Raw genomic sequence first — 6,070 nt, forward strand, 5'->3', positions numbered from 1 at the left:
TTATCTGGTCTGGCCTACATGTGACTCCTGACCCACAGCATTATGGACTCTGAACTGCCCTCTGAGATGAGCATTAAATGTCAGCTAGCAATTCCCTCATCCAGTGAATGAACTTTTAAAACAAAGCACTGTGTGTCGTGGCAATGTTGACAGTGTTCCTGAAATATTTCCACAATTATCAATTATCACGTCTCATTTTAAATGCTTTCTCCTCTGTGATGATCTCCAGAGAGACCATTAGCATTTAAAAAGAAATTTGAAGTCCCCATTATTAACTGAAATAAATTATGCCAGATGGTTTTTATGTTTCAAGCAAAATCTTTGACTGTGCCAGAGTTAAACAAAGCAACCTTTGTTCATTTTATACAATTTTCCATAAATCCTTGTGTTTTTAAGCCCAAAAATCTGAACGGACTGCTTCCCATTCTGTGTATTAATTACACTCAAGAATTCCCCTGTATTTTCAATGCTCTGGCTGGTCAGTGCACTCCACCAGCAGCAAAAGAAAGATGATGGTTCTCAGGATTCACTTTAATTCTCCTTAGTGATGCTGTGTTCTCCAAGGTATGAAATTACCTGGGATCCTTACACCAGCATTCCAGGTAATCCTCAAACTCACCCTACCCACCTCAGAACTTATGCATAGAGACTCAAGCATGAGCCTTTGCAGTCTTCCAGCTTAGGCCTACAGCTCCTGGCTGATTATTCTGTTCAATTTCCAATTACTATAGCTCCAAAGACAAAGATACCTGTGTCTGGGAGAAAACGCGTAGGGAAAAGCAACGCACCAGCACACTGCATCTCCAGAGCGATGTTGTACATACTTTCAGGTCAGAAGGGTTTGCCACGGATATCCACATGGATTCCAATTATGCCAATCTCCTTGTAGGGTGCAAGGAACATTCCTTCTTACAATCCTATTCCGGCCCCCACCCATAACTCTCTTTCTCCGGTATTTCATCCTTCTCTCTCTCATCCGCAATTAGACATGTTTACAATTTTGCTTTTAATTTACATCCTGCTCTCATCTCAACCTGGTCCATCTCTGACTCATTTCTTCCCATCCTCAATGTCTCTGTTTCTATTTCTGAGGGTAGGCTGGCCTCTGATATCCACTACACAACCACCTTTGGAGCAGTGCTCCGAAAGCTAGTGCTTCCACATAAACATGTTGGACTATAACCTGATGTTGTGTGATTTTTAACTTTGTCCATCCTAGTCCAACACCGGCTCCTCCAAGTCATGGCGACCATCTCTCACAGTTACCGTGACTATGCATTCTGCGAAGACTCTATTCCATCCTCCCAGTTCCTCTGGCTCCATTGTGATGATGCCAGCTTCGACAAGGGAGCATCCAAAATGTCCATCTTCTTCCTCACCAAGGACTTCCAAGCACCATAGTTGAAGGGTCCTCAGCCGGGTCCGACTCATCTCCTGCATTTCAGCCCTCACGCCTTCTCTTCACTCTCACAGCAGCAATAGGATCCCTTTTGTCCTCACCTGCAGTCCCTCTAGCATCCAGGGGAGCGTTAACCACCATTTCCCCCACCTCCAAAAAGATGTCAACACCAGACACATATTCTGCTGTCTTCTCTTGTCCACCTTCCAGGGACTGTTCCCTCCAGGACACCTTGATCCACTCCTCCTTCACTGTGAACACCCCATGTCACCTTTCCCTGCAATTACAGAAAGTTTAACACCCGTCCATTGTCTCCTCCTTCCTCAGTATCCAAGGGTTTATCTACACTTCAATTAGTCTAGTCTACTGCATGCACTGCTCACAGTGTGGTCTCCTCTACATCAGGGAAATGTAGCGTAGACTGGGTGACCACTTCACAGGATATCTATGTCCTGATTATAAAAAAGACCCTGAGTTTCCATTGGCCTGCCACTTTAATACCCCACCCTGTTCCCTGGCCAACACCTCTGTCTCAGGCTTGCTGCAGTGCTCCAGCGAAGCTTAGCACAAGCTGGAAGGACTGCAACTCATTTTCCGCTTGGAAACTCTACATCACCAGGGACCCAGGTTTGATTCCAGTCTTGGGTGGCTGACTGAGTGGAGTTTGCACATTCTCACTGTCTGTGTGGGTTTCTCTGGATGCCCTGGATTCCTCCAAAGATGTGCAGTTTAGCTGGATTGGCCATGCTCAATTGCTTTGTCGTGTCCAGGGATGTGTATGTTGAGTAGATTAGCCATGGGACATGCAGGGTTGTGGGGATAGGGTGGGGGATGGGTCTAGGCGAGATGTTGTGTGAAGACTTGATGGGCCAAATGTCCTTTTCCACACTGTTGAGATTCTATGAAAACTTGCTGACTGGACAGTTAAGTGACAAATGAACATTAACAATGATTAATGTAAGATGAAGCAGTTTTGTACAAAACTATGAAAAGCACATAAATTTTAAAAATGGGATAAAACAAAACGAACCAGACCAATGTAAACAGAGAAGGAAGGAAAGGGAAGAAGGCATCCATTTTGGTAGGAGTAATAGTAAAATGGACAATTCCTTGGACGGTAAAAAGCTGCAGCATGGTGCTGTGCAGAGGCACCTGGGTGTCCTTGTGCATGACTCACAGAAGGTTGGTATGCAGGTAAAACAGGTCATTGAGAAGGCTAATGGAATTTTGTCCTTCATTGCTAAATGGATTGAGTTTTAAAGCAGATGTAATGTTGCAGCTGTACAAGGTGCTAGTGAGGCCACATTTGGAGGATTGCATGCAGATATGGTCTCCTTACTTGAGAAAGAATGTACTAGCACTAGAGGCGGTGCAGAGGAGGTTTACCAGGTTGATTCTGGAATTGACTTATGAGGAGATGCTGAGTAAACTGGGGTTATATTCATAGGAATTTAGAAGAAGGAGGGTTGACCTTACAGAAACATATAAAATTATGAAGGGAATAGATAAGATAGACACAGAGAGGATATTTCCATTGGTGGGTGAAACTCGGACAAGGGGGCATAGCCTCAAGATTAGAGGGAGCAGATTTAGGACTGAATTGATAAGGAGCCTCTTCACCCAGAGGGTTGTGAATCCACGGAATTTCCTGCCCAATGAAGTAGTTGGCGCCACTTTAGTAAATATTTTTAAAGCTAAGAAAGTTTTTTTTGAACAGTAAAAAAAATTAAGGGATACAGTGAGAGCAAGGGTATGTGGATATGAGTCCACGAAACGATCAGCCATAGCCTTATTGAATGGTGGAGCAGGCTCATAGTGCTCAATGGTCTACTCCTGCTCCTTGCTCTTATATTAATATCCTGTAATCAAGATCCACCACTTCATGGGGTGTTCTGCACTGTGTAACCAAAGACCTGTGTGTTGAGAGAGAATCTATCCAGTCACATGAAGACCTGTGGTACAAACGCCTGATACTGAGTAGCCCTCATGTTTTTGGGACAGACACGGACATATAACAAATTATTATAAGCAGCATCACAGTTGAGATGCTTACAGTACATTGGGATTTTATTTCATAATTCAAAAGTAACAAATACTTTGATCAAACATGCATGCCAAAGTTAGTTCAAAATGTGCACATGATCCTATTCGGGATGCATTTTAGAGAATGGTGCACAATTCTGGTTTGCCCAGAATTGTGCACCATTCTCTAAAATGCATCCCGAATAGGATCATGGTTTGCCCAGAATTGTTGGAGAAAGTGCAGAAAGGATTCAACAGGGATTTGGGAAAGATTAAACATCTGTGCAAATCTGAAAGGAGCAATTGAAGACTGTAGCTGATACAGTCAGGTGAGATCTGACGCAGTTTGGCTTGTTTGGACACTACCTTAAATTGCTGGAATAATGATTATTGTAAGGATTGATTTTATTTTAATAGGAATATGAACCAGTAAAAGGAAAGTTGGATTATTGATTTTTATACATAAATCGAAGGAAAGTGAAACTGTACAGTAAAATTGATTGGATACTTTTGATACTTTCAAAACCTTCTGTTTTCAGGTCTCCTGCCTCATTTTATTTTTTGATGTGGAGGTGCCAGTGTTGGATAAAGTCAGAAGTCACAATGATACCAGGTTACAGTCCAACAGATTTATTTGAAATCACAAGCTTTTGGACTCCAGCCCCTTTGTCAGGTGATGTCAGATAAACCTGTTGGACTATAACCTGGTAATGTCTGTTTTCAGATTTCATTTGTTTTTAAAAGAAACTGCTCAGCAACAGGGTTTAGATTGGGTTAAGTATAGTTGATCCCAGACCTGAAGAACAGGTGGAGGCAAACTTTCAAAAGCCTATAAGCAACTGATATCCTTCTCTCTCTCTCTTTAATTGGAAAATAAATAACATTCAAAGGCTTTGTAAAAAGAAAGAGGATGTCTAAGTTGAGCCAAGACCTAGGTCCAACTGATTGGCTATCAACGTGAGTATCACTGCAGTTGATAGTGTGATATCATTGCCAATAGCCAAAAATATTGTGAGAAAGTCACATCATTTCCTACTTTGAATTGGACTGTGATCATCAGTCTTTATGATTTGCTTAACTTATATTTTCCACGCATGATATTCTTGTAAAGATTGTTTGCCTCATCAACCTGTCCATCCTCTGCGTGAAGGAATGGGTGTGCTTAGATTTAAAAGGGGGTAAAGTTTAAGTTTGCAGTTGTAAGTAATAATCTGCTTTTGTCACATTTTAGAAGATAGATTTGTGATAAAAATTAATTTTTCACTTTCTTTTTTATTAATGAGACCTGTTGTATATGTCTTATATAATGGTCACAGTCAGCCATTAACCATCCTACAGTTTAAATTGGTCATACTTCATACTTGTGACAGCTAATGAGATAGTGGGACTGGATTTTCAGTGCAGTATTCCCACCAGGGTCATGAAAGTGCAGAATAAGTGACTTCATTTCGAGAACAAAGCCAAATGGAATCTGTGAAGACTTGATATCAGTTTGAAGAGAACGAAGACAAGGATACAGAATCATTGTCCAAATACAAAGGAGTTATTGCCATTTTAAAACTCAGATGTTCTGGCTTAATGCATCAATGAGTGGCAATCATCTGATGATTTTGAGTGTGTATGGTTTATCAGCAAATGCCTGATGATGTAAACTGAATAAATTGAATGTTGACTACAAAAGAAAAGAGAAGCTGATGGTTAAGAGGAAAGAAGAAATGTTTAATTGTCAATCAATGTGGACTTGAGGGAAACAATCAAGCACAGTCTAATTGGATGGTGGTAGATATTTAAGAGACAAAATGTCCTGCAGCTGCTATTATTTCTTATAAAAATTGTTACATCTCTCCTTTGATATACATGACAGATTTATTTATATGTTCCTGTACTCCATATACAGCATATGCAAAATAATTTCTTTGTATGATGTTGCTAGGTGTGTTAATCATTATTTCCATATCTACATATGCATCTGCAGGCCAACAAGAATTGTTCTACAAGTCAAGACGATAATCCTCCCCCTAAGTAGGAATTCAACTGATGCAAGTTCATCTCTGCAGGTATAATTTGTCACACCTCATGCAGAAAACAAACATCTAGAAAAACAAGGCTGACATTGAATGATGGCTTACCCACTTTGCTGACTGCTGAGAGTTGTTCAAGAGGTGGTAATTGACATTGGGAATGAAAAATATCTATCTGTTCTTTTTAAGTAGCAGCACTCTACAGATCTTGTTTTGCATGTTGATGTTTAACTAAAATTTCAGTACTCTATCATTTGGAGAATTTTGCTTTTCTTCAATGCATGTCTCACAAAGCCACTAAGCCTGTCATGACTGTCAAATGAAAGGTCACAATCTGCCATGATCATCTGCTGTTTTGTGGCCAGTTAAGTAGTGATACTGACATTCTGAAATCCATAAAACTCACATGGGATGTGGAGATTGCTGTCTCTTCTCTGAGGATGTCAATTAAGTTATTGAAACGTACTGTGACTTCACAAATTATTGGTTGGGGGGGGGTGGGGGGGGGCGGCAACGATAATGTGATTTGAAAGGCAGGCACAGTTGCACAAACCAAACCTACATCATACGCTGCAGTAAACACAGGATCAATAGGCATGTGGACAGAAGTTTGGTTTAATGACCCCCA

At 40.9% G+C, this 6,070-nt stretch overlaps 1 long non-coding RNA gene across 1 annotated transcript; it reads left to right on the forward strand.

Moving 5' to 3' along the window:
• The first annotated feature begins 1,250 nt into the window (after positions 1-1,250).
• Positions 1,251-5,639, forward strand: LOC122546199. The gene is made up of 3 exons (XR_006310684.1): positions 1,251-1,261; positions 1,560-1,561; positions 5,397-5,639. It is a non-coding gene; the product is annotated as an uncharacterized LOC122546199 (long non-coding RNA).
• Positions 5,640-6,070: the final 431 nt, after the last annotated feature.

This window comes from Chiloscyllium plagiosum, unplaced genomic scaffold (assembly GCF_004010195.1).
Source record: "Chiloscyllium plagiosum isolate BGI_BamShark_2017 unplaced genomic scaffold, ASM401019v2 scaf_7082, whole genome shotgun sequence".
Classification (NCBI taxonomy): Eukaryota; Metazoa; Chordata; class Chondrichthyes; order Orectolobiformes; family Hemiscylliidae; genus Chiloscyllium; species Chiloscyllium plagiosum.